Source organism: Triticum aestivum, chromosome 1B, assembly GCF_018294505.1.
Source record: "Triticum aestivum cultivar Chinese Spring chromosome 1B, IWGSC CS RefSeq v2.1, whole genome shotgun sequence".
NCBI classification, from domain to species: domain Eukaryota; kingdom Viridiplantae; phylum Streptophyta; class Magnoliopsida; order Poales; family Poaceae; genus Triticum; species Triticum aestivum.
In genome coordinates this window covers 347,311,818-347,324,053 of record NC_057795.1, presented here as the reverse complement: position 1 = coordinate 347,324,053, position 12,236 = coordinate 347,311,818, and positions in this window count along the sequence as shown.

Sequence of the window (12,236 nt, the reverse complement as noted above, 5' to 3'; positions counted from 1 at the left end):
GCTTATCCTTACAAAATCATATAGTTAGGCCATGCTTCATTTTCATTACACAAAATACTCCCATCATGCACAACCCCGGTTTCAGCCAAGCAATTGGTTCATACTTTTTAACGCGCTTCAGCTTTTTCAACTCTTACGCAATACATGAGCGCAAGCCATGGACATAGCACTATGGTGGTATATGGTGGTGGTTGTGAGGACAAAAAGAGGGATAAGATAGTCTCACATCAACTAGGCGTATCAACGGGCTATGGAGATGCCCATCAATAGATATCAATGTGAGTGAGTAGGGATTGCCATGCAACGGATGCACTAGAGCTATAAATATATGAAAGCTCAAAACTAAGTGGGTGTTCATCCAACTTGCTTGCTCATGAAGACCTAGGGCATTTTGAGGAAGCCCATCATTGGAATATACAAGCCAAGTTCTATAATAAAAAATTCCCACTTAGTATATGAAAGTGACAACATAGGAGACTCTCTATCATGAAGATCTTGGTGCTACTTTGAAGCACAAGTGTGGAAAAAGAGATAGTAGCATTGTCCCTTCTCTCTTTTTCTCTCATTTTATTTATTTTTCCCTTTTTTTCTTTCTTTCTTTTTTTCTTTTTTCTTTTTTTCTTTGGCCTCCTTTTTTTCTTTTTGGCCTTTTTCTTTTTTTCTTTTTTTCTTTTAAAGTCCGAAGTCTCATCCCGACTTGTGGGGGAATCATAGTCTTCATCATCCTTTCCTCACTGAGACAATGCTCTAATAATGAAGATCATCACACTCTTATTGATTTACAACTCAAGAATTACAACTCAAAGCTAGAACAAGATATGACTCTATATGAATGCCTCCAGTGGTGTACCGGGATATGCAATGAATCAAGAGCGACATGTATGAAAATTATGAAGGTAGCCTTGCCACAAATACAATGTCAACTACATGATCATGCAAAGAGCAATATGACAATGATAAAGTGTGTCATAATAAACGGAACGGTGGAAAGTTGCATGGCAATATATCTCGGAATGGCTATGGAAATGCCATAATAGGTAGGTATGGTGGCTGTTTTGAGCAAGGTAAATAATGGGTGCATGATACCGGCGAAAGTTGCGCGGTATAATAGAGGCTAGCAAAGTGGAAGGATGAGTGTGCGTATATCCATGGACTCACATTAGTCATAAAGAACTCATATACTTATTGCAAAAGTCTACTTACCCTCAAAGCAAAGTACTACTACTCATGCTCCTAGGGGAAGGGTTGGTAGGAGTTAACCATCGTGCGATCCCGACCTCCACTCATAAGGAATGCAATTAAAAGGGCACCTCATGCAACAAATTTGTCACACAACTTTTACCATACGTGCATGCTACGGGACTTGCCAACTTCAACACAAGTATTTCTCAATTTCATAATTACCCACTAGCATGACTCTAACATTACTACCTCTATATCTCAAAACAATTATCAAGCATCAAATTGATCCTAGTGTTTTATGCACTTTCTATGATAGTTTTTATTATACCCAACTTGGATGCTCATCATTCTAGGACCAAATTTATAACCATAGAAAATACCATGCTGTTCTAAAAGACTACCAAAATAATATAAGTGAAGCATGAGAGACTAGCAATTTCTTCAAAATTAAGCCACCGCCATGCTCTAAAAGATATAAGTGAAGCACTAGAGCAAAAACTATCAAGCTCAAAAGATATAAGTGAAGCACATAGAGTATTCTAGCAAATTCTAATCAAGTGGGCTTCTCCCAAAAGGTGTGTACATCAAGGATGATTGTGGTAAACTAAAAAGCAAAGACTAATATAATCTACGCAAAAGCACGTTTATGTGATTTAACAAAACTAATTTCATGCGTGCAAAGTTTCTGTTTTTCAGCAGAATCAAATCAACTATCATCATAGGTTATCCTATAGGTTCTACTTGGCACAAACACTAATTAAAAGATAAAAACACATCTAAACAGAAGGTAGATGCAAAATTTATTACTAAACAGGAACAAAAACAAAAAACACAAATAAAATTGGGTTGCCTCCCAACTAGCACTATCGTTTAACGCCCTAGCTAGGCATAAAAGCGAGGATAGATCTAAGTAGTGCCATCTTTGGAACTCAATTCATAAGTAGCCCGCATGATAGATTCATAAGGTAATTTAACTTTCTTTCTTGGAAAGTGCTCCATGCCTTTCCTTAATGGAAATTGGAATCTAATATTCCCTTCCTTCATATCAATTATGGCACCAATCGTTCTAAGGAAAGGTCTACCTAGAATAATAGGGCAAGAAAGATTGCAATCTATATCAAGAACGATAAAATCTACGGGCACCAAATTCCTATGTGCAACAATGAGAACATCATTGATCCTTCCCATTGGCTTTTTAATGGTGGAACAAGGTGCAAATTTAAAGAGCAATCATCAAGATCATGGAAACCTAGAATATCACATAAAGTTTTCGGAATCGTGGAAACACTAGCACCCAAATCACACAAAGCAAAGCACTCATGATCTTTAATTCTAATCTTTATAGTAGGTTCCCACTCATCATTAAGTTTTCTAGGTAAATAAACCTCCAAATTAAGTTTTTCATCATAAGATTGCATCAAGGCATCAACGATATGTTTGGTAAAAGCTTTATTTTTACTATAAGCATGAGGAGAATTAACAACGGGTTGCAACAAGGAAATACAACCTTCTAAAGAACAATTATCGTAATCAAATTCCTTGAAATCCAAGATAGTGGGTTCAATACTATTTAAAGTCATGACCTCTCCAATCCCACTTTTACCAAATTTTGCATCAAGATCTAAAAACTCCGAATTCTTGGGACGCCTTCTAACTAAAGTTGACTCATCTCCAGTCCCATTATTATCAAGATTCATATTGCAAAACAAAGATCTAATAGGAGACACATCAATAACTTTAAGATCTTCATCATTATTTTTGTTGAAACTAGAAGAACACGCCTTTACAAAGCAATCTTTCTTAGCACACAATCTAGCGGTTCTTTCCTTGCACTCATCAATGGAAATTCTCATTGCTTTGAGAGACTCATTGATATCATGCTTAGGAGGATAAGATCTAAGTTTAAGAGAATCAACATCAAGCGAAAGTCTATCAACGTTCCTAGCCAAATCATCAACTTTGAGCAATTTTTCTTCAAGCGAGGCATTAAAATTCTTTTGAGAAATCATAAATTCTTTCACACTATTCTCAAAATCAGAGGACATCTTACTAAAATTACCATAAGAATTATTGTAGGAATTTCCATAATTATTAGAGGAATTACTAGGGAACGGTCTAGAATTAAAGTTTCCTCTATAAGCTGTTTCCAAAACTATTCCTACCAACAAAACTCACATCCATAGATTCATTATTATTCTCAATCAAAGTAGACAAAGGCATATCATTGGGATCAAGAGGAGTATTTTTAGTAGAAAATAACTTCATAAGTTCATCCATCTTTCCACTCAAAACATTGATTTCTTGTATAGCATGCACTTTTTTACAAGAAGATCTTTCGGTGTGCCATTGAGAATAATTAGCCATAATATTATCAAGAAGTTTTGTAGCATCTCCTAACGTGATTTCCATAAACGTGCCTCCCGCGGCCGAATCTAAAAGATTTCTAGAAGCAAAGTTCAAACCGGCATAAAAGTTTTGTATGATCATCCATAAATTCAAACCATGAGTAGGGCAATTGCGAATCATCAATTTCATTCTTTCCCAAGATTGGGCAACATGCTCATGATCAAGTTGTTTAAAATTCATAATATCCTTACTAAGAGTAATAATCTTAGCAGGAGGAAAATACTTAGAGATAAAAGCATCTTTGCACTTGTTCCAAGAATCAATACTATTTTTAGGCAAAGACGAAAACCAAACTTTAGCACGATCTCTAAGTGAAAACGGAAATAACTTCAATTTAACAATATCATTATCCGTATCTTTCTTCTTTTGCATATCACACAAATCAACAAAGTTGTTTAGATGAGTAGTGGCATCTTCACTAGGAAGGCCGGTGAATTGATCTTTCATAACAAGATTCAGCAAAGCAGTATTGATTTCACAAGACTCAACATCATTAAGAGGAGCAATCAGAGTACTAAGGAAATCATTATTATTGGTATTGGAGAAATCACACAATTTGGTATTATCTTGCGCCATGGCAACAAGTAATCCAACACACAAGCAAATAGAAAAAAGGCAAGCGAAAGAGAGAGATGATGATTGGGAAAGAGAGGGCAAATAAAACGGCATGGGTGAAGTGGAGGAGAGGAAAACGAGAGGCAAATGGCAAATAATGTAAATGCGAGGGAGATTAGTTTGTGATAGGTACTTGGTATGTCTTGACTTGAGCGAAGACCTCCCCGGCAACGGCGCCAGAAGTCCTTCTTGCTACTTCTTTAGCTTGCGTTGGTTTTCCTTGAAGAGGAAAGGGTGACGCAGCAATAGTAGCGTAAGTATTTCCCTCAGTTTTTGAGAACCAAGGTATCAATCCAGTAGGAGGCTCCTCAAAAGTCCCACGCACCTACACAAACAAACAAAGAACTCGCAACCAACGCAATAAAGGGGTTGTCAATCCCTTCACGGCCACTTGCGAAAGTGAGATCTGATAGAGATAATATGATAAGATACATATAATTTTGGTATTTTATAATATAGGTGCAAAAAGTAAAGATGCAAATAAAAGTAGATTGAAAGCTTATATGATAAAAGATAGACCCGGGGGCCATAGGTTTCACTAGTGGCTTCTCTCAAGATAGCATAAGTATTACGGTGGGTGAACAAATTACTATCGAGCAATTTATAGAAAAGCGAATAATTATGAGATTATCGTGGCATGATCATGTATACAGGCATCACGTCCGCGACAAGTAGACCGACTCCTGCCTGCATCTACTACTATTACTCTACACATCGACCGCTGTCCAGCATGCATCTAGAGTATTAAGTTCATAAGAACAGAGTAACGCATTAAGAAAGATTACATGATGTAGAGGGATAAACTCATGCAATATGATATAAACCCCATCTTTTTATCCTCGATGGCAACAATACAATACGTGCCTTGCAACCCTTTCTGTCACTGGGTAAGGACACCACAAGATTGAACCCAAAGCTAAGCACTTCTCCCATGGCAAGAAAGATCAATCTAGTAGGCCAAACCAAACTGATAATTCGAAGAGACTTGCAAAGATAACTCAATAATACATAAAAGAATTCAGAGGAGATTCAAATATTTCTCATAGATAAACTTGATCACAAACCCACAATTCACCGGATCTCGACAAACACACCGCAAAAAGAGTTTACATCGAATAGATCTCCACAAGAGAGGGGGAGAACATTGTATTGAGATCCAAAAAGAGAGAAGAAGCCATCTGGCTAATAACTATGGACCCGAAGGTCTATGGTAAACTACTCACAACTCATCGGAGGGGCTATGGTGTTGATGTAGAAGCCCTCCGTGGTCGATTCCTCCTCCGGCGGAGCGCCGGCGAAGGCTCCAAGATGGGATCTCGCGGATACAGAAGGTTACGGTGGTGGAAATTGTGTTTCGTTGGCTCCCTGGATGTTTTCGGGGTACGTAGGTATATATAGGAGGAAGAAGTACGTCGGTGGACGCTCGAGGGGCCCAGGAGACAGGGGCACGCCCAGGAGGGGTGGGCGCACCCTCCTATCTCCTGGCCGCCTTGTTTGCTTCTTGACTTGCACTCCAAGTTCTCCGGATCACGTTCGTTCCAAAAAATCACGCTCCCAAAGGTTTCATTCCGTTTGGACTCCGTTTGATATTCCTTTTCTTCGAAATACTGAAATAGGCAAAAAACAGCAATACGGGTTGGGCCTCCGGTTAGTCGGTTAGTCCCAAAAATGATATAAATGTGTAAAATAAAGCCCATAAACATCCAAAAGGGGTAATATAATAGCATTGAACAATCAAAAAATATAGATACATTGGAGACGTATCAGCTACTGGCAAAAACATACCATGGGAGGAAAAATGCAAAAGAGGAAGGAGTACTCACACATTTCTTCATTGTGAGCTTGAAATCACCATGTGCAGCAAAATGCTTCCTCAGGATTTTGTGGTGGAAGTCACCATCCCATATTTTGCAGGTCACACTGTACTGCATGATTTTTTTGTCAGGAGACATATCCATATGCCTGTTGATGAAGTCAATCCCACATGCAACTACATTCGTCGACATTTTACCGAGTGGCCTCAAAGACTCGGCAAGATCACCCAGGTCGACGTACGTCGCTTCGCATTGTATGACCTTGGTTCTGTCCAAACATGAGCTGTATGAAAATGATATAACATGAAAGAATCATGTCTACTAAGTAAAAAAGGAAATATAACGTAAACAGATCATATCTAGAAATAGCAAAAAAGAGGACTGGTAAAAAGAGCAAAGCAAAAATGAGAGGTTATGTGGTCTGGTCATTACGCTTTCAGCTCCTTCATGTGCTTGCTGCTGGCCCTCGCGTTTCCAAAGCGCTTGACAATATCGTACAACTGGTTCTGCTCCTTTGTGGCCTTGTCTTCGAGCTTGTAGTCATCCGCAGAAGGTGCATGAACTACCCTATGCTGCCTGACAGAACCAGGGGTGGCACTTCTAATGGTATCCTCAGATACCGTCTCAGCAGGCACGTTGGAACTTGATTGCCCCTGACCTTGTGAGGACCTCCTCTGCAATGCTGCCTCCTCAATCCTACGGTAAGCTTCATCAAGTGACGGTGAAATCTCCTCAGAGGTGCCTGCAAGGATCAAAAAAGTGGGTTAGGATACCTGGAAAACAAAACAAATGTAGTGTGAAAGAAAGGGTGGATGATATGAAATGTACGTACAAAAAAGTAGGGAGTTGCCATGTGGAGGCAAATCCAGTTGTCATGTGTAGTGCACTGTAGTTGCCATGTGACAATAACTACAGTTGCCATGTTGTGTTAACTCCAGTTGCCATGTGGTTGCCGAATGGAAAATGCAGCACGACAACAAAAAATGTAGGTGACATGGTGCAGCAAATCCAGTTGCCATGTGTAGTGCACTGTAGTTGCCATGTGACAACAACTACAGTTGCCATGTTGTATCAACTCCAGTTGCCATGTGGTTGCCAAATGGAAAGTGCAGCATGGCAACAAAAATGTAGGTGACATGGTGCAGCAAATCCAGTTTCCATGTGTAGTGCACTGTAGTTGCCATGTGACAACAACTACAGTTGCCATGGAAAATGCAGCATGGCAACAAAAATGTAGGTGACATGGTGCAGCAAATCCAGTTTCCATGTGTAGTGCACTGTAGTTGCCATGTGACAACAACTACAGTTGCCATGTTGTATCAACTCCAGTTGCCATGTGGTTGCCGAATGGAAAATGCAGCATGGCAACAAAAATGTAGGTGACATTGTGCAGCAAATCCAGTTGCCATGTCATCAGATAACAGTTTCCATCACAAGTGAGAACCCCAAAAAAAATGCTTGGGACAAAAGTCAGACTAAACAGATGTATACAAGAAAATGATAAACGCAGAAGAAATGTACCTTGGACGATCGGCTCTGCGAACTTGACAGCCTTCCTGCCCTCGACCATTGGCTGCGCCATCATTGCAGCCATGCCTGCCGGGAAAGCAAAGGCAACTGGCGTAGAATCTTGCACCACTGGTTGATCTTGACTGATGCCAAGGCTAAAGCTCGGTGGGGTGAAGGCCATTGGAGAACAAGCCAATGGAAAGCTGGTAGTTGCCATGTAGGTGGAATAAGAGTTGCCATGTGGAATAGTTAGAAGTTGCCATGCAGAACAAGCAGGAGTTGCCATGGTAGCCATCTTGAAAAATGAAAAAAATGTCTGATCTGCTAGGAATGCAATTTCAAAACTAGGTATGGATGAGCACACAAGCCAATGGAAAGATGGTAGTTGCCATGTAGGTGCAATAAAAGTTGCCATTTGGCCTAGATAGCAGTTGCCATGCAAAAACAAGTAGGAGTTGCCATGCAGTTAAAAGAAAGAGATCATTGGAAAAACAACAGTTGCCATGTGGGACTGATGGCAGTAGCCCATGTGGCAAGCTGAACATCTGCATTGAAAAGCAAAAATATAGCACTATGGCAATGAAAGAACAGGCATAACCTACTTCTTGACTGGTTTCCTCATGTCTGGCAACACGACATGATCCCCGGTGTTGGACGTCGTTGTACGAGGAGATGGCTTGGTGGAAGGGGTGTCACCAGCAATGGGGGCACCTTTGTTCAATCGAGCAGAAACACGGGCTGGCGTTGGTGCTTGTTTCTTCATAACTGCTCGTTCACCAGCTGTCGCCTCGCTGCACGTATAAGAAAGTGTCAAAAAAAGGTGCCAAGTGTCAGACACAAAAATCATTGCCACGCTTAGCAAAACAAATGCAAAAGAGGGTCAGTCTGTTCAAAAAGATAGACAAAAACAGAACACTAAAATAGAAGTCGAACCTCCTCCTAGCAGCTATGGGACCGGTCCTAGACCTCTTGCCAGGAGAGCCCTGCCCAACATCCTCTGGAGCCCTCCCCCTCTTTGAGGGCGACACCCCCTTGCCTGTCGCAGCTGTATGTTCTTTGACTTTTTCCGGTGAGGGGACATCTGGTGCAGCATTGCCCTTCTTACCACCTGCACAAACTTCGACATGTTCATCACTGTCGGTGTCATGCTGCACGTTCTCCATGTCATCGTCGTCGTCCTTGTTGAGAGCAGCATCTCCATCTAGTTCATCTTGTGTGTCAGGAAGCTCCTGGGAACTGTTGTAGTCGTACCTGCCACGACAACTAGTTGGCCGATGTGTCCGTTCTGCAACAAATATAGTGAACTGCCTCGCAACCGCATCTCTGTCGGAGCCATTAAGGGACGTCCAACCCTCAACCAACTTCCCGAGCAAGCTGGTCATTCCGGATGCAAACTGCCCAATTAGATGCTCAACAGGTGCCCTCGCCTGTGCACAAAACAAGAAGCAGCAGTAACCAACCATATTAGAGTCACGTGCACAAGATCAAAATAAACCAAAGCAACCATAGATATATATCTTTGATTACCTCAGTAGGACAAGATGGAGCTGAGTGCACGTCCATCCACTTTCCAAAGTTTTGAGGCCCCCTAAACATGCTGTAGTCCATAGCATGCTTGGCCATCAGCTGGAAATAACCAAAAAATAGCTAGGATGTAAGAGAGAAAATAATGAACACTAACTAACAGTTCATGTATTGCAAAAAAAGAGAGGAAGAGAATAGAAGTTTCAACATGGATGACAGAGTTGCCATGTGGCATGAGACATGGATACCATGTGCAGACAGCCATGGCTAACAAGGTAGTCATCTCTTGTTAGCCATAGACGGTTGCCATATGAGGATTTTTTCATATGTTATGCAGCAACAAAATTGAAAGAATGCCGTGTAAAGAAAGAAACCAGAACTAACCTGCAGTTTCCCATATTTCATATCAGTTACCCTGTCTGCAGCAAGCACAGCCTTGACAGCATCGTAAGTCCACGCAGAAACAACAAACTTGTGTGTAGGCGGCGGGCCTCCTATTCTAGTGAAGTCTACGGTGGACAGATCAAGATAGTCGACGTAAATGAGCTGATGTACAACAATTTTAAAAGGAAAAAAATATCAGTTGCCATCATGGTATTTTGCAAAAACAAGATAATGAATGTTCCTTCAATCATCAAGTTGAAGGGCATGAAAAAGAAAGAAAAAGTTACCATCTATCTGTGTTAATTGCCATCATGGTGTGCTGGCAGTTGCCATCTTGTTATGATGTTAGTTGCCACAATGTCACCATCATGGTTGCCATGCATAATCAAGGTGTTAAGAGTGTTTGCAAAGGACTGGTAAAAAATACCATTAAATGGAGTCGACAACCCTTCTGGTACATCTTGTTTGAGAATGCATCATGTAGGAAGTCCGCAATGAACTTACACCAATTCATGTTCTTCACATCTTTCAGTTTCGCCTGCACAACACAAATTTCAGGACAAGAAGTTGCCACATCAGAAATCAAATGAAAAAACATCAAAATAACTGGCAGTGACTAGCTTGCACATGACATCGGAGCCAAAAGATTGAAGGAAAATAAAGGAGTAGAGATAGATCATTCACCAGGATGGGGAAGCATTTGTTGCTTGGGAGAAGAGAAGTGGTCGGCGCAAAAACAGCTGAGATCAGGTACATGAGTAGCTTCATCTTAAAAACCTCACCATGGGTTGTCATGGCCTCCAGCGAATTTGCCAGGAAAGTCGTGTTCGGCATGGATGCCATCCCAGGAAACAAACGGGCAAACAACGTTTCTTTGATCTTATTGTTGACCTCATACGGGACTTTGATTTCTCCACGGGGCACACCCAAAGTGCAGAACACGGATTCCTCGTCCAACGGCAGTCTTCCACGTCCCAGAATCACAAATTCCCTGGAGGCGGGGTCGTAAATCTCACCAAGCCAGTCGCGTACAGGGTTCACTAGATTCTTGCACCGGACATCCATCAGAGCCTGCATACCCATCTCAGCAGCAGCTCCCTTCTGATCGTCGGTAAATCTCTCAGTCAATGAAGTCAGACATTCCTGTGAAGCCCTATTGCGATTATGTTTCTTCTTCTCCAAAATAGACAAATGATCATTTGTTGCCATGTCTTCACTGTCATGAAAATTTAGTTCCTAACAGACGATTGCAAACTCAATGTGACATTCAAAAACATATGGAGGGGGAGGAGTGGGTGGACAGTTACCTCATCGCCATCTTTTGTCCATACAATTGCCCAATTCTGCTGTGGTACATCCATAAAAACATCATCATCATCTTGATGATTGTCGCGAGCCATTCTGCTGAGGTAAGAACAAACCAAAATGTCAGGGTGGAAATGAAAAGTATGAAGTAAGCAGTTGCCACCTAACAGAATGTACTTGCCACATGGGCTCAATTTAAAGTGGCAAATAGTGAAGGCAATATCATATGAACACACACACACACACACACCCTATTATTGTCAAACCATAAATGTGGCAACTAAACACATTGGCTTCATTTGAAAAACGTACAGATCGTAATGCACTTAAAGCAAAATGTTGAAGTTGCCATGTTAGCACAAGATATTAGGAAGAAAGGCACAAATCTTCCACTGCACAAACATATAATGTGGCAACTCACACCCTGTCCTCATACAAAAATGAGTTGCCATGTGTTCAAAGGAAAAATGTGCTAGGTTGAAATTGCCATGTTAAAATGCAAAACAATTCAAAAAGAGTTGAAAACATCTACTGAACAACCTGTAATGGCAATTCACGCACTGACCTCATATTAAAAATGAGTTGCCATTTAATACGGCCAAATATGTTCAGATATCACAAGTCAGCGTGGCAAAACACAAAATTGGGTCTATAGTACAGTGAATTTGCCACATTATCCTGCCTACAACATGGCAACAGCCATAGTGTGTTCACAGAAATACTTGCCACATGGAAAGCATATTTGTGGCAACTGACACAGTTGATCAGGAAATTAGTTGCCATCCAGTGCACATACTTGCTGAAACTGCCATGACTACCTATTTACTACACTTTACCATGACTACAACATGGCAACAACCATAACATGTGCGCAAAATTAGTTGCCACATGGAAAACATATTTGTGGAAACTATCATAGTTGATCAGGAAATTAGTTGCCATACAGTGCAGATAGTTACTGAAACTGCCATGTCTGCCTTCATACTACACTTTGAAAAACAACTACCTAGATCTAGGGTTCATTGGCAACTATCATAACCTGAAATTCATCAACAAAAATCTCCCTTCACTGATTGCAAATAGCATTTCGAGGCAATACACAACTGTCAGATAGAAAAACGACGACTCAATCCCAAGGCACAACCAGGTTGTGGTTGCGGACAGGACGAACCACACCTGCGTGACCGCCACCTCGGCGGCGACGAAACTGCTCAATGCCACCGAAAACGGCAAGCACAAGACTCCACCACCGGCGGGAACGCTGGCGCATCACGAACCCGCCTGAATCTCAATGAATCTCGAGCGGAACAACGACCACGGAGGAGAGGGGAGAAAATGCGGGCAAGGAATTTAAGCGTGGGAAGGAGCATTACCTTCAATCTGTAGGCGCTCCGACGAAGATGCTCCGGTCCTGCGAGTCACACCAACGGCCGTGAATGCCGTCGACTCTTCCGCCTCCGCCGTCGCCTTCTCCTCTCGCCTTCTCTGCCAATCGAC